Here is a 22002-nt window from a genome sequence, read left to right on the forward strand (position 1 = left end):
TTATGAATAAAAACATAAACACTAAATGTCAAAAGATACAACCAAAAAAAATACTGAATTTTCTATTATTTCTTAAGATAATTTCATACTTCTGACTGGGGTTCCTATTAAAATGTACTTTATGAACATTCCACCTCTAAAGTACAAACAAACATTTCAGGTCAAAAGATACAACTCAAACTTATCCTACACATGTTGTTCTGATATCCCAATAAACATAAGGAAATTTATGTGAGAAAAACCAAGATTTTGAGAGAATAAGGAAGGGGAAAAGGCAGAATTTATATATTCTCTATACCTCTATTTCAGTTATGATATCCCAATATAAATTAGGAAAATTATCTGAGAAAAAGGAAGAATTAGGGGAATGAAGGAAGAACTTCTTAGAAAAAGCTAGGTTATCTGAAAATAAGAGAGAATTAGTAAGGAAAAGGAAGAAGTTCTTAGAATAAGCTAGATTTTCTTAGAACAAGGAAGAATGTCTTAGAATAAGGTAGATTTTCTTAGAATAAGGAAGAATGTCTTATAATAAGGTAGATTTTCATAGAATTAGGAAGTATTTCTTAGAATAAGGTAGATCTTATTAGAATAAGAAAGAATTTCTTAGAATAAGGAAGAATGTCTTAGAATAAGGTAATATTTCTTAGAATAAGGAAGAATGTCTTAGAATAAGGTAGATTTTCTTAGAATAAGGAAGAATGTCTTAGAATAAGGTAGATTTTCATAGAATTAGGAAGTATTTCTTAGAATAAGGTAGATCTTATTAGAATAAGGAAGAATATCTTAGAATAAGGAAGAATGTCTTAGAATAAGGTAGATTTTCTTAGAATAAGGAAGAATGTCTTAGAATAAGGTAGATTCTCATAGAATTAGGAAGTATTTCTTAGAATAAGGAAGAATTTGAAGGAATAAGGTAGATTTTCTTAGAATAAGGAAGAATTTCCTAGAATAAGGTAGGTCTTCTTAGAATAAGGGAGAATTTGTTAGAATAAGGTAGATTATCATAGAATTAGGAAGTATTTCTTAGAATAAGGTAGATCTTATTAGAATAAGGAAGATTTTCTTAGAACAAGGAAGAATGTCTTAGAATAAGGTAGATTTTCTTAGAATAAGGAAGAATGTCTTAGAATAAGGTAGATTTTCATAGAATTAGGAAGTATTTTTTAGAATAAGGAAGAATTTGAGGGAATAAGGTAGATTTTCTTAGAATGAGGAAGAATTTCCTTGAATAAGGTAGGTCTTCTTAGAATAAGGGAGAATTTGTGTAATTAAGGTAGAATTTCCGAGAATAAGTAAGAATTTGGGTAAATAAGGTAGATTTATTAAGCATAGTTGTAATAGTGAGGAAAAGGAAGAATTTCTAAGAATTAGGAAGAATTTGTAAGATGGTGGACAGAAATCACCTTCCTTACAAAGAATTTGTAAGAAAAAGGAAAGTAAAAAGCCTTCCTATACCCAAGGAAGGGAATTTCTGTCCTTTTTAGGAATGACTTCATTTTCTTCATATGATCCGAAAAATCTTATAAATTGCCTCTTTTAATGTACTTTACTATTATCATCAAACCTCATTATACAGGTTATAGGAACAGTTGATATCAACTAAGGGCCACCCTTTTATAGTAACTTTTACAGACAATTAACCCTTTTAAGTAGGACCTTTGTCTAGAAGTCCCAAATGTTCATGGTAATGAGTTGCGCCTGTTAGGAGCCAGCCATTCCCGCCTACTCTGACTATTGATGTCGCGCTTCTGACATTGCAGCAGTAGGTACAAATTTTAACATTTTTATTTATGATACATTACGTGTTACATTATCACCATTAACTACAACCTCATATGTGTCTTTATGAACTATGTGTGGATATGATTTTATGCGAAAATGGATGCACACCACCTGTATGTCCCTTCTTACTCAGGTTTTTTACTTTTACTGTGTGGCAACTTTTGTCTATTTGATAAAAAATAAGGTTTATAGTTATCCTTGTATAAAAAATAATACAGTATGTATGTGTGTAGCGAAGGATCTTGCTAACTGCTAAACCCTTATGGTTTTCCTTTTCAGTAAAGATTCTCATAGGTCAAATGAAGACTTTTATTTTGTGCGAGACTTTCCAACTTTCCCAAGAGAAATTGACCCTAATTAAAAAAGACTAAATTAGTGGAATGTTGATTTCCCTCCCCGCCCCCTCTCTCAAGTGCCTCCAGATGCCTTTAGGGGCGTATCTGCCAGCCTTTAAAAAATTGAAAACAGCAGTAAAGGAGAAAATATTGGACTGTAAACTATTTGAATAAAAGTCTATGCACATTCTCATATTCGTTGGCCTCAAACCTTTCATTGAATATTGATTGGTTGGTACAAACTGCCAATGCCAACACGTTTTGAACATTACTTTTTATATACAGATGGTATAATTTTGTTTATCATATTTAGGGGTGTACATTATTTAACATCTGTGTTTTACTTATTCCTGGAAAACAGTAATAATATCAAATGCCATGGAGAGGTCAAAAAGACAAAATCTTTATTTAATCTATTCGCCCCCTTCTCCCACATTTGTGTTCTTTTAAAATCATTTGTTGGCCCATTTGTAAACTTTCCTAAAATTATCAATGCAGCCGTTAAGAGATCTTTTGAGACATAAAACTTATTTATATTTAAAGTACAAAGTTGTCTGAGCAAGCCGCACAGTGAATTTTTTTCATCAATTTCTTCCCACTTGACCTAACCTTTCCCCCCTCCCTATCCCCTCAGACACAATTTTACATATTTTCTTCACTTTTACTACCCAGCATTTTTTACTACTCTTAATAGTAATTTTAGAATCAATTTAAGATGTTTTTATCCTTATATCACGTCAGTCAATAATAATAATAGGCTTCTCATATTCTAAAATGAATTCTTTATTTGTACAGAATACAAAATTTTTTTAAACAAATTGGTTAATAATAATGATATTTTTTATAATCAGTTTGATCGCAACTTGTTTTAAAGAAAGCATTGTTGCAAGGAAAGATGTGTGTTAACCATTGCACTGTAGGTAGAGTAATGTCTAAATGTAAAAACAGGGTGTCCACATGGAAAGATTGACACTTATAATATAACTTGCGGATTCGCCCAATAGGCCTCTGGGAAACTTGAAGGTAAGAAGTTATGTTGGACCTACAATTCTTACCAATTTAATTTTACAAACAAAAGTAAAAGACGTTTTAGTTGTGAAGGTTGGGATTTCTCTTGGGGAGGGTAGAGGTACCCACCCCAAAAAAGAGTCATAAACGAAAAAGTGTCACAGACACACAGAAAAACACCTTTTTAGTGTTACTTACAAATAAGAGTCTGTGATTCCATTGAAAATTGCTGAAAATTGGATATTTTAGTGGCTTATTGTTGGCGTAACTTGTTTTGCAACTAAAGGGAAGTGGGTAAGAGGGAAATGGGTTGTTGTGAAATTTTCACTTAGAATTTCAGAATCCTGGTCCCTTGTCCCTGATCATAAATAAGGATATAACAATTTTTGCATCAGTTCTTATGTCAACAAATTTACAAAAAGATCGACAATGTTTTTTGACTTTTTAAAAACATTTGACCATGTTTTTTTCAAATTATAAAAACACATTAACATGAACAGGTTTAAGGTTCAAATGTTAACCACCAAGTGTCATACTAGAAGCGGCACGTGACATATATAGAATTATTAGCGGAATGCCTTGTTGCAATTCACTACTATGCAATTTTAGGACTTCCAGACAAAGATCATGCATCTAAAAGTTCTTGTATTTGAATGCTTTTTGACCTAATATTCTGATGGAACCTTAATAAGTGGGACAAACTAATTTTTTGGACACCATCGTTTAAGAGGTCCCTAGGACCATGCAAGTGTAAAGCATAAAAAACTTCAATAGCTTAAATTGAATTTGTTTTTGAAGTGTAAATTTTAAAATATTTACAATCGTTAATATTTTTAATAAAATGTTGAATATGATTGAGTTTCTTAGAAATAAGACACCCTGTAAAATGTCTATAAGCAGTATATAACAAGTCTCTTACCTTCCCCCCTTTTAACCCTGCGTCTCCAACCCCACTAACATTGCCAATCAAAAAGGTAACACTGAAAAAAATACACCTTTGATCATTAATCATTTACAACAGATTAAAAAAATCGTTTTGCAGTAAAAAAAAGGCACATGTATGTTTTAGAAAAAAAATGTTACTTAAATCAATGCCTTACATACATGCATGTGTGTAAATTACAGAACAGTAACAATTTGGTCCAAAAATGGCGCAACACTAATTTTTAATTACCAGCCCAAAGCAAATTTAAGGTTTATTAGCTTTCACCAAATAGTTCAATCAGAAGGAAAAAACATGTATCGCATTTTCGTTTGAAATAATCTCTAGTATTACACCGTAATCTTAATGTTGTCATACTTCAGACTGACGTATGAATATGGACAAACCCTGAATATATAGTAGATGTGCTACTAAAAAAATGATTCTTGGCGTAATGCCACACTTAATCTAACTTCTCCAACTCCCCGCACCTCTCTATCTATCTCTTTTTAACACTCAAATTCACTTCTTTTTATCTCTTTCTTTCTCTTTTCCTGTCTCACTTTCTCTCTCTTCTTTGATCTCTTGTTCTTTCTCGCTCTCTCTTTTCTTTCTTTGTCTTATTAAATTTTCCATTTCCACTTTTATTTATCCCTCTCTCTTTTTCTCTACATCTTTCTATCATCCCTCTTTACTCTCTTTGCTTTGTGACTTTTCTCACTCTCTATCATTCTTTGTGTGTGTCTGTGTATACTTGAGTGTGTGTGTGTAGTTTATAAGCTGACATGTCAGGCGAGTACCTGGTGTCTGTTCCTTTCCCTTTCACACCACTGCCTTTTGAGTGACCCAGCCCCCCCCTTACCCTTACAATTACTCCGCTCTGACCGCTCGCAATGGCAATTGACAACCTCTTCTGTATCCTGCCCCCAATGACCCCCCCCCCCCCCCCTGTGCCCCCGTGGTGCCCCCTAGTGGTGATGGTACTATAGTAGTGTGTATCCCAACATCCAGTGCTCAGGAACTTATTTGTGCTCTCACTGATTGGTGTATTTTGTGTGTGTGTATGTCAGCTGGCTAGGAGCTGCCGCACATCACACTGTGCTTATTAACCCACCAAGAACTGGCGCATTTTGTCAGCCCTTGTTGGGATAGGTTTATGGAAAAGTTTAATAATGGCAATAGTATTTAAAATGCATGTTTTTAGATAAATATGTTATATAAAAAAATAAACTTTCCATCACTACTAACACAAAACTTATTAAAAACAGATATTTTCTAGTTATTATTATTACTACGTAATGATTATATTATTATTATAAATAATTATTGTTAAAAGGTTATCAAAATAACAGCAAGTTAAGTATAATTACTTGTAAAAGTACTCCTGTCCTTAAAAATTCCATTTTCCATAACACCTCCTTCTTTTGCATAAGTCTAAATGTTAGTAGTTATTACTTACAAGCACTGCACCGCAGCTACTCTATAAATGATTTATATACGTATGTCCGACGAGCAATAAGAACTTCATTGGGTGTATCTTTCTAATTCATCAACAAATTTTAAAATTGTAAGTTCATAATGGTCTATCAAACCCAATTACCAAATGCTGTAATCTTGTTATTGCTGCGCTGCTTATATGAAATTGTCCTTGCTGCTTGCTTATTGAATAATGTCTAGTAATAAATTATTCGTGTACATATACACAATTTCTGCACGCATATGACCTTCAGCGAAATTCAATGCAAAAAAAATTACGGCAAAAAAAACGCACACACACACAATCTGTGAGTTAAACTGCAACAATATTGAATGAAATCCATGTATTTTTAAACACCAATGTAGAGAAGAAAAAAAAATAATATTTGGAGTGATAATGAAAGATTGATATTTGTAATGTGATTAGTAGAACAAGGATAGAACAAGGATGACAACATCCATAAGTAGCGAAGCACAAAAAATTGTGGATGGTAATACGTAGAAGTAGATTTAAAGTGTATTTATTTAAAATCAAGAATAGATTTATTGGAGAAAATAAACACAAAACCTTGTTTTATTTTGTATGATGAAGACGGTTAAAGTAAATTACATACTAGATGCACATAACAATGGGAAAAAATATTTTAAAACTGTTAATGCAAAAAGTTTTAAAATAAGACCAAAAATACCAAAGATATGGGGAAATATGTCAAACATTTAAAAATAGCCCAAAACCTGCTAAAAGGCAGTTTGGCCGCCATTGTTTCTTTTCTTAAAACGCCAGAAATTTAATTTTAATATCTTTAACTGAAATTTTTTTGAAAATTTGACCATAAACACCAAAGATATGTGTAAAAATGTGAAAAATATAAAAGTAGCCAAAAACCTGCAAAAAGGCAGTCTGACTGTCATTGTTGTTTTCTTCAAACCACAGGAAATTTAATTTTGATATCTTTAACTGAAAAAATTTTGAAAATCGGACCATAAACACCAAAGATATGGAGAAAAGTGTGAAAAATATAAAAATAGCCAAAAACCTGCAAAAAGGCAGTCTGACTGTCATTGTTGTTTTCTTCAAACGACAGGAAATTTAGTTTTGATATCTATAACTTAAAAAATTTCGAAAATCGGACCATAAACACCAAAGATATGGGGAAAAATGTAAAAAATATAAAAATAGCCAAAAACCTGCAAAAAGGCAGTCTGACAGTCATTGTTGTTTCTTCAAATGACGGGAAATTTAATTTTGATATCTTTAACTGAAAAAATTTTGAAAATCGGACCATAAACACCAAAGATATGGGGAAAATTTGGAAAATATAAAAAATAGCCGAAAACCTGCTAAAAAGCAGTCCGACCGCCATTGATGTTTTATAGTTAATTGTGCTCCTTAATGATGGGAATGTTGTCAAAAAATTTCAGCGCTCTATCTTTTATAGGAGCTGAGAAAATCACGTTTCCCCCAATTCATTAATTACGGACAGACGGACGGACAGACGGACGGACAGACGGACAGACGGACGGACGGACGGACATTGTGAATTATAGAGTAGCTTCGCTACTAAAAATCTGTTAGAAGCGAATCTCATAAATAAAAAAAATATTTTAAGAACCTTTAGACATCTATATTTGATAGCAGCCTTTAAAATCTAATTTCGTCTATAAATATAATCCACTAAGGAACGGTAAGACATATAATCTGATTTTTGGATTAGATTCTGTTCACGAGAATCTTCATAAAAATAAACTACTTCTATCTTAAGTTGTAGCCAAGAAATTAACATTTAATGACAGAAAAATCTTTTTGAATCTCAGAGTAGTTTTGTTACAAAAAATTATTGAGGGAAAAAACATGGAGAAAGGGGACAATAGACTGTAAATCATTCTTATACCTAAACCTTAAGTGTCTAAACTTTTTCACCAATGACTTTTATTTTCTTAAGGGTTAATTTTGTTTATTATAATTTTGGGTGTACATTATTTATCATTCATTGTCTTATCCCTTAAATTCCCTGAAGAAATATGAATTTGAATATCCCTAGTTTTACCTTCTAATCACATATCTTTCCATCTTTACATTAGATCAAGTTTCACAAAATTTTCTTTGATTTTTATGACAGGGCTTGACAGCCGCAACTTACCCACAAATAAAATACGTTTTCTGATACTTATGCTTAACTAGATCAATGGTTTCTATATTTAAAAGAGGGTTAGACATCCCTACTGTTTTCTTTAAAAAGTCAATTACATTGCGGGTTTTTGCGGCTTATGTGCGTCTGCCGAGCCCTGGATTTTTGTCTAGTTGCATTTTTCATGCATTCCATAGTTTCGTAGCCGCGTACTTAATTTAAAACTTGTAAAATGTATTAATTTTTTTCTCGTATTCATTCGAATCCGGTGGATAGGAACCGGTTCTCATCCATACGAAAAAACTATGTCTAGCATCGTATTATATCCAGCTTTCTACGAATATAAAAATGTACAATCATAAGATTAAAACTAGTTTTTTTTTAGCCCCGAGGTGCCGAAGGCACCGGCTAAAACTATATCCGCGGAAAGCCGTTTATAATACGATGCGATAAATAACTAGTCTTCAATATTTTGGAAAAAATATGAATAGTTTAAAGTTTTAACAAATAATCCAAAAAGGTAGTCAAAAATGTTTAGTTAAACTAGATCTCTTGAACGGTTTAAAAAAATATTTTATTGAATTACAACCTTGGTGCACTTTTATAGAGATGTCTTTGTGGTAGTTAACTGATATGGTTCATTTAATTAACACCCCCTTTTTCCCCAAAACATTACCAGGTTAGTCTAATCATATAAAAGTTTCATTTTTTAAGGCAAAAAAAAATAGTTTAAAGAGGGTACAGGGAGTTCCTTTATGTTTAACTCTAGGTTTTTAAAAGTAGCCAAATTGCCCCCCTCCCAACTTCCCTTTTATCTTATTTGTACCTTCATTCATGCTAATATCTCATAACTTTCTTATTTCGTAACAAAAACTAAAAAACATTCATATTTTCGTTAAATAGGGTGGCGTTTTAAAAATAAGTTGTTTGTTTGTCATAAAGAACAAGAATATTTAAGTTCATAATATGTAATAAGCGGAGCAATATCAAACTAATAGTTTTTTTTAGCTTCCCCATAATTTTTTTGCTTGATTTAAAAAAAATAAACATTGAACATATAGTCATTATACTTAACTTACCATGGTGTGATATTGTTACATAAGAACGTACAGACGGGCATATATTCTATGTTGTAAAGTATCTGCGCTACTTTTCTTGTTTTGACTTGGTAACAAATGTTCAAAAACAGAACTAAACATTAGGCTTAAGTTTTGAAAAAAAGTTAATGTATAATTATTATGAGTTTTTTTCCTTTGAATGAGACGCCACTTATCACGCACATACACAAAGATGTATTATACCTTTCGAAAGTAACTGGATGTATGTTTATCCGAAGGATCTCGTTAGCCGTAGAACCGATAAGGTTTCTATTCCATCTAAAAAATTATATTTATATTTTTATGATGTTACAAAAGCATTTGATAGTGTTTGATTCCGAAGTATGAAATAAATTTGAGTCTATTATATTCGCAAAGAAAATGTATATAATAATAGGTATAAAAAGGTTTAGTTATTAAATTTTTAAAAGAAAGAAGTCTTTTGATTAACAACTGAACTTTATAAATTTTTTAAATTAAAAAAATTTCTTCAATAAAATTATAAAACAATACTACATCTTTTTATATCTACTATGAAACCTTACACCTGTTTCAAAACGTTTAAGAGTTAGTAAAAGAATTGTAAAATTTTTCTTAAAAAAAGTTAATTGTATTTACAGAGGGCTTCCCTGTTAAAACTAGACGTATTTTAATGACATACAATTTTAAAGATCATATTCGCAATATAAAATCAGAGGTTATTACTAATGGATAAATTATGGACCATTCTCATATTTTTAAATCTTTAATTAATGCTATTCCAGTAGTGACTTTTTGTGTTAAGTTGATAAAATAGCAGCATCACAGTTTCACAGGGCTGGCCTATGATCCAAACCTCTTTTATGTTTGAAATTAAGAAAATTACGCAATCAATTAGGCATGCACTTACACATACAGTGTGTGTGTATGCGTGTGTTTGTAGGTCTTAATATGGGTAGATTTGCAATAAAATTGTATGTACATATTTGTTTGTGTGTGTGGATGTGTGTGTGTGTGTGGGTGTTTGCAAATTAAATGCAACATTATTCTTAAGGTCCAAAAAAGCGCGGCCAATAAATATCTTTTTAACTGTTTATTAAAAGATCTAACAAACTTAAGAATTTACTCATACATTTTTTTCTGGCCTAAGCAGGGAGGGAGAGGACAAAGGTTGTAAAATTGATCTTCAACTCTGTCATGCTATTATGTTGTAACAGCTTTATAAAGGCATTAAGATATAAATAAGATGGAAAAAAATAATTTATTAATAAAAAACAACTTTGTAATTGTATACCAGGAGTTATTTTAGTATAAGGTTTATATTTACTGTTTCAAATTATTTTTAAATTTTGACCTTTTTACAAAATTGAAAATATTATCCATTATAAACAATTATTTAGATTTAATAAAGGCCTTTGACAGAGTTACTTTTTCATTATAAAATGAAAATTATTTTTTTTCTAATTTTTTTCACATACATAAAATATCTATATCTAACATGAATAGATAAATAAATGCTTCATTTGAATAAATTCTAGTTTAAATTCTTATACAGATAAAGTTCTCTTTTGTAGTTGATATCAAGAAATCTTTACCTTCATACTTAATTACATGTAGTTATTTTCACATTTTAGACTAAGCAAAGGCTTTTGATTGTGTTTTCACTCATATTACAAAATAAAAATCATAAAAAGTTTAACTTTACAAGAGCTTTTGATTTCCAATATCTATTATAATTGTTATTATCGTAACTACATTATAACTGAATCCTCTTAGCTTATTTATCCTTAAATTACCCCAAAAACTTTCTACATTGACGGATTTTTAAATTTTGACCTAAAACATGTCAAATCAAAGAAAATTACAATTTAATTGTGATACTTCATTAGATGCACAGCTTGAGTAGAGAAATTTGCATTGTTCTAAAACTATCATAAGATCTTAATTTTAGGACTTCCTGACAAAGGTCATCAAGTAATCCAAAGGTAATTGTCACTTTCTCTTCTATATTAGCTTATGTTATAAATCAGAATCATTCTTATTAAACTCCTCATGATTAAAGATGAACTGACTGACTCACGGACATTTTTTAGTAATTGAGATTTGCTCCGTCAAATTAGACAAAACTATTTTATTTGTAAAAATCTATTTTAAGGTAGAAAAATGTTTATTGGAGTTAAAAACATTTTTACAGCAAATACATATTAAGGTCAGGAGGGGAGCGATATTCTGGAAGAAATTTAGGGTTCTTAGTTTGTTAATCCAGTACCTTACAGACAACCAACCCTTTAATAATACAACCACTTTCTTGAATTCCTCCCTGAGCATGTTATTTGCTTATTGGCCATTGGCATTTCCCCTATTTTTTTATGTCACATGCCTGACATAGCAGCAATTGTTGTAATTGCTAAAGTCTATAAAAAAGAATGTCCTTTCCTTGTAAAAAAGGTACCAGTTAAAGGTCAGGCCGTACAAATCGGATATGGTCAATGGTCATAGTTTTGTAGTAGTGTAGTTACTCTTTATCTATGGCATGTCAGAACGTCTATTCTACTAACTTTACACCAATTAAGAAAAATTATGAATCTTATTGCCGGTCTATTAAAGGTTCACAAACATAAATCAATAAAGAAAATCAAATATGCATCCAACGAAAACCCAGTAATTCAATAAATAAAAGGTACTGAAAAGTTTCTTTTTTTCTTCAAATCTTTTGGTGATCTTTTTGTAAAATAACCTAGTCTGCTTAGATTTTTATTAGATAGGTTTTGCTTCTTTTTAACTTAATCGTCCTTGATTTTTTTCTTCAAAATATGGAAGAAATTGACATATGTGAACTAAAAGAATAATCAGACAAACAAACTAAGTTTTTTTACAATTATATCTGAGCTGGATCTTTAAATCATTTAAGTGGTGAGCCAGATCGGGGTGCGCCGAATTTCAGCTAATCACAGCGCGGCATTTCATAAAATGCTGTGCTCTCGTTGGTGAAAGTTGGCTTACCCACGATCTGGCTCACCACTAAAATGTTTTAAAGATCCAGCTCTGGCAAACTCTTTGAGTTTTTAGTTACTGTCCTTACTTGGGTGTTGTATCATGGGGGTGTAGACAGCTGTTTAGGCGAGGTTGCAGGGGGTTGAACCCAAAGTGGTGATAATTTCTAATGTATTCGATTTTAGAAACCATTGAAAGTTATTATTAACAAGTAGCTTATTGCTCAATGTTAGCATACTTTAATTTATTATTTTCCACATTGCATTGTGTCAATTGTATATTTATCTAAGTAAATATTTGTAATATCAAATTACCTAGTTGCATAGTTACATTCATGTACAGATTCATGTAAAAGCACCGCGAAGGTCGCATGCCTGCATATTGTAATAAGAGTAATGGCAAAATACTTTATTCCTGCTTTAAAATTTTATATAATTGCTTGCGCCGCTTTGAAAAAATATGATGATGGTTTCCCATCTCATTGTTCGCAAATTTTGCTTGATTAAGAAAATTACCTAGCTCTTCTGTAGAATAAAATTAACGATGGAAAATTTTTGGACACTGACAGTTCCACTAACCAAACAAGATTTAATAAAAATCTTCAAATTTTTACCAAACAAGAAAACATTGGGTACCAGTATAATTTTTTTCAAATGCCCTCTCCCACCCTGGAATTCACTTTCTTCTAATTTACTAGAGATTATAAATGAACTTGAAATATGTTTCATTATCATGGTGTGCCGATGGACCTACTATTTGCTTAATAATATTTAGCAAGGGAATTATCCTTCGCTATTATGTAGTTAGATTAAAGTACATGTAGGATTTAATTAGAAATGTTTTTGCTTTTTGAGGGGGTTGGGTGGTTTATCCTTCTATTGTAAATAGAAAAAGCTTGAAAGTCTTTAAAAATAAACACTATAAAAAATATCTGATGTTTTCAACTGTGATATTGGCAATTGTATAATAACATATACAAGTTTGACTTTCATTACTTGCGTTTGGGGAATAAATACTTGAAAATTGCAATTTTAAAGGGGGAAACTATATTGGAAAGGCAAATTTAATCATTTAGATAGCCATTTGAATACCTTGAAATTGAATTATCTTCTCGTATTCATTCGCAACTGATTAATATCTGGTGGATTAGAACTGGTTCTCATCCATACGAACAAACTATGTCTAGTATCGTATTATATCCAGTTTTCTACGAATATAGAAAATGTACAATCATAAGATTTTAAATTTTATATCCGCGGAACGCTATATATTATACGATGCGAAGAATAACTATTATCTAAATTAATATTTAAAACTTAATATTTAGAGATACTAAAATTAACCTTAGTTTGAGCTTGAAAATAAAAATAAGAGGAAAAATAATAGACATACCGACAAAAACTCATTGCAAAGTGGCTGTGCTATATAATTAAGTGCAACATACATAATTATTTCATAGTCTTTAGTTTTGTTGCAATAGACAAATCACATTTTCAACGCTTCAGCAATCTTTTCTTTTTTATGTTAGTTTACATCCACAAAAGTTTAAAATTTAAATTCTACAAGTATCATATTTGAAAGGTTTAAATAGTCACTGAGTTAAAAAAGTTTCTAAACTTTTGAACAATTCCATATACACATTGGGTAATTATGTTTATTATTATTATCTCTAAAGATTCCTGCTAACTTGCCATTTAATGCTTTAAAAATCGAACTAAACACGTACTGGCTAAACCAGCTTACACCAATGACGAAATTAATTCGGAAAAAATCACGAAACCTATACGTGTTTTTCAGCTGTCGTTGAGGGGCAACTAATCGTTAAATTGACGACCACCCCATTTGCCCCCTAAATATTATTTTAGATTTATTTCGCTTGTTGGTTATACCTTATTCCTGTGTCTAAACACTTGTTTAAAATATTTTTACCCCTTTACTAATAAAATAGATAATGAAACAGTTAGCTCATTCTATACTGGTAATGAAGACAAAGAACTTTAAATTCCAGCTTTTGTTAATTAAGATTACTGGTGGAAAAGTATGAACACTTAAGGTTGATATAACCAAATATTAATGTTTCCAAAGTTTTGATCGAATGCCATTTTGTCGAAATGAATTGACACAAATCGAATGTTTGTCAACAAATTTCCCCCATGTTTAACCATGGGAAACTTTTTTATTTCTGTGTACTTTTTATGTAAGTACTTGCAATCTAAGCATTTAAAATATTCGAGAAAAGTAGAAGAAAGTAAAGGAAAGATTTATAATGTACCAGGGATGCAAGAATAGGACAATGGCTAAAAAAAATTCTAAATTATCGGCAAAGGTGGAAGTAGAATATAATCATAAATAGCACAATAAAGATTTCCTAAATTTGCTGCTAAAAAGAACCAATCAAATGTCTTCATTTATAAATACTGGTATATTATTGGATGTCATGTGACAAAGGTGAATCCTGATTGGTTTATTTTAGCGGCAAATTATAAATTGGGAAATTAAAAGATGTGTCATCGATTTATTTAGCTCAATTATCCTTTTCACTTCTGCAATATATCTTTTTCTTTAAAATGTATTTTTTGCACGTTTTTTGGATACATTTTGTACATAGTATATAAATATTTGACCCTAAGAATAAGATCTCAAATAATTTTTCTATGGACAAAAAATTTAAAGTCAATTTCTAATTGATTTTAAACCTAAATTTCTTGTTTTTTGATGAATTTTAAAAAATGAATTAAATGATGGATTTTGCTGTCTAGGGCAGATATATTGACAATAAGCGGATTATTGCTGCGCGACTTATGTACTCATATCAATAATTATCCTTGGTTTACAAACAAATAAGCAACCATAAAAAATAAAAGTCCAACAGAGAAAATGGATATTTCAAATTAATCTTGTTAATGCAAAGATTCTTTATAGAAGTCTGTCCTTCAATCCAATATGACAATTTTTCTAAACCAAAAAACTGGTCTGTTATAATTATTTATTCTGTTCGTTTAAAATTAGTTATTATTTATTCTCACATTTGTTTGATTTGTTGAGTGTGCATTAATGGCTGTTGTCATTCTTGTTTTATGTAGTTTTAACCAGCACAATAATAAACAAAGACAATTAATCTAAAAAATAAAAGATTGAATTTAATCAATTTAAAATTACGTTGTACATTGGATTAGATATTTTATTTGAAGATCACTAAATAAGATTCAACCTTATTCAAGGACTTCCAAGAAGGTAAATTTCAACATTTCGGGTCGGGGCAAATTTTTGGGGAAGGGGGCGGATGTGTAAGAAATCTTACACACCGTATTACCCCCCCCCTCGCGAAAAAATTAAAAACCTGGATTTCCTGACCCCTATCATTATCATCTTATCTTTCAACTTATTTATTTTCATTTTTCTGATAACTTTACACTCTCCCTCTAATTTATTATATCTTATTTGCGGAAATGATTTGTCATTTTTTTTTATTTTAAACTGCTGTTTTTATAAGTTCCTAATAATATTTAGCTAAGAAGTATTTAAAAAGTAAAAAAAAATGTACAGGGATTTAATAACAGAAATAAATTGATCTAGTTACCACATTTGTTAGTTTGGTAGCATGTTTTAAAGTTTTAAAGTGCTAAAGGAGTCAACATTTTACTTTTGTGCCTGGTGGAGTAGAAGAAAAATCGAGGGGATGGGTGGTGCTCGCAAGGCACTGTATGCTATAAGTGTATGTGTCAGGGAAAAAAGTTTCTTCCCCTTTCCAATAATAAATATATTCGCTAACTTTCTTGTGTTTAAAAAGCATACTATGTTTTAAAAATACACACTGTTTTAATCTAATTTGACCATAACATCAAGACTTCAAAGTCTAGAACACATTAACAAAAACTTGGAAACATAAGACATTTTGGAATCGTTTTGTTAATTGAGTTATTGCAAAAAACATTGAAGGGGAAAAAGAGTCTTAGTCGCCTGAGGAAATTAAAAAAAATGGAAAATTAATACAGTGATTCTCAAAGACAATGTTTTCCATAAGTAGCGCGGAACTATCCTAATATATAAAGTAGTAAGCGTTTTTTGTCTGTCCCGAAGGATCTCGCTAACCGCTGAACCGATATTTTTCTCCTTTACAGTGAAGCTTTGTATAGGTCCTGGGAAGGTTTTAAATTATTTTTGGGGAGGTTTTTTTCAACCCCTCCCCCCCAAAATATTTTTTAAAATCTTTTGAACACAAATTTTAAATGAGATGAGGTCGACTTTTCCCCCTCCTACCTTAAGTGCCCCTTGAGGCTTCTAGGGGGCGCAGCCGCTAGTGTTTTTATAAAAGAAGAGCAATTCCAAAAACTTTTTTTCCGATTGTCTGCGCGCTTGTATGATTTTTTTTGCAGGGACCTTAAATAAGACAATGCAATGGATGGTAAATTGATCTATATTCTCTAAGATAATAAACAAAATTACTTCTTTCTTTGATTATGATTATTGGTCAAAAAGTTTAGGCACTGCTGGTTTTATACCAACTAATCATGATATAGTATAATGTTAATGAAACTTTTGGTACCAGAGTAATTTACAGTCCAATGTCCCCACCCTTTCTGCTTTTGTTGTTGTTTGTATGTTTTGTTTTGTCTAGCCCAACCAAACTAAGAAAATTTTCCTAAAAAACAAATAGTGCATCTTGAAAAAAAAGGATGCATGTAAATCTTCCTTAGAAAATGACAAATAACAAACGTTTTCTTTATACTTTTATTCATAATTATCTCTGTCATATAAAAGAGGTTTTTATACTGTCATTAATGTCTCACCTGAGCTGGATCTTTAAATCATTGTAGTGGTGAGCCAGATCGGGGTGAGTCAACTTTCCACCAATGAGAGCACAGCATTTTATGAAATGCCGCGCTGTGATTGGCTTAAATTCGGCTCACCCCGAACTGGCTCACCACTAAAATGATTTAAAGATCCAGCTCTGCAAACTTTTTGTTTTACCAAATACTTATCTTTATCCCAGGTTTAACTTTAAAAGATTTAGCATCTCGTAAAAAAGCAATTAAGTTTTTTTTTAGGGTCTATAATGTAAAGGTCAAATTTGCGGATAAATTGCCGGTAATATCCTTATAATAGTAAGTTCAGCCCTAAAAACCATCCCTCCCCCTAATTTCCTTGTTTGCTTTCATTATGTTAAGCAAGATTAGGAGTGAGCAGGGTCTAGAAATAAGTAGTTTAAAGAAGAAAAATAAGACGGGAGGGGGTGGACGTATTTCTACTGGATTTTTGATTCTACTAAATTGCAAAATATTGATACAGACATTTACAATTGAGCAATTGCTAATTGTTATCAGAACATAGAAGTCAGCACAGTATCCTGATCAGTGGCGTGCACAGCAAAGGGGTGTGTGCATGGGATGAAAAGGGGAAGGCGGTTCTTTATAAAATCTTGTTTTAGGGGGGTGTTGACTCAATCCTTCCGAATAGAATGTTTTTCTCGTATCATTCGAATCCGGTGGATAGAAACCGGTTCTCATCCATACGGCACCTCGGGGCTAAAAAAACTGGTTTTAATCTTATAATTGTACATTCTATGTCCGCGAAAAGCTGTTTATAATACGATGCAAGAAATAACTATTCTTCTTACAGTTTTTTTAAAGTACACAAAAATAAACTTCACTTCACTTTTTTTTTTAAATTGAAAAAACATTTTTGCTGCCTTAATTCTGGAAATTATTATTCGTATTTTCCAATACTTTACTGGTATTTACTATGTTTTAATTTCATTATTTTCTACCATTTTAAAAGTATTTATAGTCTAAGTGTTGCCTTTGGCAGCCTTTCAGTAAAACTAGCACAATATGATGAAAAATCATTATATTTTTTTTAAGAGTGCTTACTCAGTAATAGTAACATATGTTTTGCCCTCATATTTTCGACCCAATCCCATTTTTTTAACACGCTCAACCTTCAAAATCAATAAAAAATCCCCATGTAAAAAAAATGTGCTCAGGTATTTACTACTCTTGCATTAGTAGTAATGACATATGAATCCTATTTTTAAACTACGTTTTCCTCGTTTTGATCTGTGATCAAAAGTATATTTTTAGTAGCAAATCTTCTCTATGATTAGACCATTAGTCCGAAACGCCATGAGGCAAATGTGATTTGAAATTTTCCGTGAATATTCTTATGTCCTGTGCTAATCTACTCTTTAAATAATTTACCCGTTTACTCGTGTAGTTCTTGTTTCGAAAGACTTATCTACTAAGAGTTTTAGATTTTTAGATTTTCTTTGATATTTTGCATATTTTTCTTTTATAAATCTGAGCATCAGCTATTTGATTTTCTGTTTCACCAGTCATATTTTTTGTGCTTTGCTACTTAATGATGTAGTCATCCTTGTTATGATTACAATTCTAGCATAATTTTTCTTTACAATATGATACCGAAAATTAAGATTATTATAATAAGTTTAACTATTGAGGCAATAAAGTAATCATGAAAGTTAATCTTTATAAGCAGTGTTGCGTAGCCGGGAGCCGTGAAGCCGCCATATTTTGCTGGAGCCGGAGCCGTAATTTTCGTTAAAAAACGGCTTCGGCTCCGGACTAGATAAATAAAGAGTTTTTTTTATAAATTATAATTTGGTAACTCTGTTTTGTCATGTGCAAATGCCCCTATAAGGTTTTTCAAGTCCATTTTTATCAAAAATTGAACTTTTAAAACCTTCAAAAGTCAAAAATAGACGTGGGAAAAAATTATGTCGAGTTTTTTCTTGATTTTAGGTCGGAGCCGGAGCTGAAGCCGGAGCTGCACCAAAATCAAACGGCTCCGCAACGCTGTTTAAAAGTGAAAGTGTCTACACTTGACAATTTCTCATCTATCATTAATCTTCAAAATATATTTTATCATTGATTCTGAAACTTTTGGAAAATATTATACTGATAAAAATTTCCTTTTATATTAAATAAAGATTCTTATTAGCTATGGATAGGTTTAGGTTATTTTCATAACAATAACGTTAAAAATGTTTCAGTCTGCTGCTATAACTGGTATATGACACTTATCGTTAAATTCGGGGAATTCCCGCAAACAGGTTTAAGTCATTTCCATGCACAGTAAAGACTTCAACACAAAGGTCGTGCAATCAAAGGATTGTTAATCTGTTGGAAATTATTTGACCTAAGGTCCTTTAGGGTTGCTTGAAGACAAAGAGTAAAAGAATCAGTTTGTAAGCAATTACTAAAAGTTACTTGTCCTAAACAACCCGAATGCATAGTACAGTTTATTTTGAGAGGGATGGAAAAAGATGTTCTGAAATATGATTTAATTCAGCTATCTTGTCGTTTTCAATATGGTCTAATATTGGTTGATTTTCTTATTTATTGAAATGAATGTTAGCTTGCTATTACTTCACTATTTTCGAATAAGTTGAACTAATAGTTTGGTTTTAATTTTACATTTTTTTAACTGAAGTTCCATACCTATCATCGATTTAAGGAAGTTTGAAAAGAATTTTAATATACTTTTTTGATAATTTCTCTTGCCCCTATAAAATTAATTAAAAAAACTGTAACTTTCCTTTATGTGTCTCTTTTAGTTTCTCTTTGAAATTACATAGAATGTAATAGAATAACAAAAAGGTTTTAAGACAAATTTTAATAAAGGAATTTGGTTAGGTGTATTTACTCAAACTTTATCAAGGATTCACTTATTTTCATATTGGAAAAATATATTTCTAGGCTCTTTTAACTTTCTAGCTCTTCTATCTTATTCTTTGGTGAGAATTTTTGTTCGTACTGTATTTACAATAACAAAAGTCAGACTGAAAAATTTAGATTATTCAAAAACAATGATCTACACAACAGATTTAAGGATAAAACAGGGTTCCAGGGAAAGGCCAATACAATTTGAATTTACCAAACTTTACTCATGTGTTAAAATCTGTCCTGGGTAGCAGGAAAGTAATGGGGTTGTAGATTTTTCTAATCTCTCACTGAAGAATTTGGACAAGGATTCAGGAATAAGCATCTAAAAGAAATTTAAGCAACTATAACTGACAAATTTGATAAATAACAACACAAAATTCAGATAAAATGAAAACTATAGAAGTAATTTTTAAATTATAGATTACCTAATGACATATAATTAGTTAAAAAGATAGACTGCAGAGCATTTAAGTTTATTTGTTTCTGAGTTAGAGAGTTGGGATGTCATGTAGGAATGCAATAGGAGCGATGTACTTTGTAAAATTATAGTAATATTGCAACAACCACATGGTTTGGGCTGGACAGGCACTTATAATCCTATATTTCTAACTTTTCATAATTTTCTTCTTAAATGATAAACTATAAACCAATTGACTCAGGATTTTTAATTCCATTTCACTTTTGTAATTTTAAAAATGTCAAATTAAAACACTTTTGAAAAAGGAGGAAAAATATGAGTTTAAAGATCAAAGAGTTTAACATTGAATTTTAAACATTATTTCTTCCTAAGTTGCTTTTGGCCGGAAGAGGTCAAGAAAATAGCCTAAAACCACCCAAACACATTCATAATGCATCTCTGTAAATTCCAACTAAGAAGAGTATTGTCATGTCGATAATATGTCAGCTATTAAAACTTTTATTTGATATCACATTAATATGTTGCCTTTTAGAAACATTATATATAGATTCGACTTTTATATCAATGTTATATATTCATTATAAGTTAGAGAAATAGCATGTAAACTAATAATCAAATGCTACATTTAAGTCTAAAATCCGTTATTATTTTATTTATGTTTATCTGACTGAACTAGTGCATTATAAACATCTATAATACAAAGTAGCTTGATGTCTGTCCGTCTGACCGTCTGTCCGTCTGTCTGTCTGTCTGTCCCTTAAGATCTTGGTAACCACTGAACCGATCGGATTCTACTCTTCAGGGAATATACCTACTGGTCCTGTGGTGGTTTTAGGCTATTTTCTTGGGGGGTGGGACACCCCCAACCCCCCCAAAAATAAAAAAAAATCCAACCCAAAATTTTCTTTTTACATTTTTGGTAAAATCTCAGTAACTGCTGATCAAATTGGGCTCTACCCTTCTGGGAATATACCTACTGGTCCTCTGGTGGTTTTAAGCTATTTTCTTGGGGGATGGGACACCCCAACCCCCCCCCCCCAAAAAAAAATCCCCACTTCCAAAATTTTTTTTTTTAATTTTTTTACAACAAAAAACAGTAATTGGGGTGGGGGGAACCCCACTGCAACATGGGGCGAAGCCCCCATGAATCCCCCCCCCCCCGAATAAAAAAATCAAAATATTTTTTTTTTCATTTTATTTTTTGTGTTTGCGAACAACCTAGGTCTAATTTATACGAATTGAAATTTTTGTGTATATGGCATACAACCTGGGTTTAATTTGTACAAATTAAAATTTTTGTGCATAAAGCGCACAACCTGGGTTTAATTTTAACACAGAGTAATTAAACAAAGAATAATTTTTTGAATATTTCTATTAAGGAGGGTTGTTTGTATGTCTGTTACCAACTGAGGTCTTCGTTTCAGAATAGCTTCATATAGGTCCTAGGCCGATTTTTGTGAAATTTATTTCTTACTTTGCAGTTCAAGCAATTTTTATTCTACTCTACACTAAAGAAAAAAAAATACATAAAGCTATTATTTAAATACTAGTTTTTCTTTCATAGATTATGTATGCAATTGTAAAAACATACACTTACATATACACACAAACTAACATATTTGATATGAGGAAAAGCAAGGAATCTTAACCCGGACAATTAAAAAATTTGGGTAATTTTTGTACATGCAGATTATAATCACATTTGTTACCAAGGAACCCAGGGAGGGAGGGAGGGGACATTGGACTTTAAATTACACTGGTACCCAAAGTTTTATATGAATGCTATCATTCACCGGCTTAAAAACTTTTATTGGATTTTGATTTTTATTGGTTGTCTACAAACTATTATTGTCCAATCATTTTAAGCAATTATGTTAACTTACAGAAGCGGTAATTATGTTTATAATAATTAGAGTTGTATATCAATTTATCGTTCATTGTCATATCCCTTAAGGAAGCAGAGTCTCAATGGATGCAAGGATGGGACAATGTAGAATAATTTAATCTTCAACTACAGTTTCTTTAATTCGTGGTAGCTTCTAAATGTTAAGCTATTAGTATTAAAAGATTATTAATGGATTTTTCTCATCCTCCCTGTAAATCTCGTACGATATCGGACAAGAATCTTCCAAAATTCTATTAATTAAAACAACTTTTTTTAAAAAGAAAATTTAATTTTT

General features: G+C 31.1%; 1 protein-coding gene across 13 annotated transcripts in view; it reads left to right on the forward strand.

Moving 5' to 3' along the window:
* Nucleotides 1–4993: 4993 nt before the first annotated feature.
* LOC145306005 (uncharacterized) overlaps nucleotides 4994–22002 on the forward strand; it is an 81978-nt gene continuing 64969 nt past the window's right edge. For all 13 annotated transcript variants that reach the window (XM_080147926.1, XM_080147927.1, XM_080147929.1 and 10 more), the window contains exon 1: nucleotides 4994–5062. The gene's annotated coding sequence lies outside the window, so the exon portion shown is untranslated. The remainder of the gene's footprint in view (nucleotides 5063–22002) is intronic.

This window comes from Acartia tonsa, chromosome 14, assembly GCF_053477335.1.
Source record: "Acartia tonsa isolate MP-2025a chromosome 14, ASM5347733v1, whole genome shotgun sequence".
Classification (NCBI taxonomy): domain Eukaryota; kingdom Metazoa; phylum Arthropoda; class Copepoda; order Calanoida; family Acartiidae; genus Acartia; species Acartia tonsa.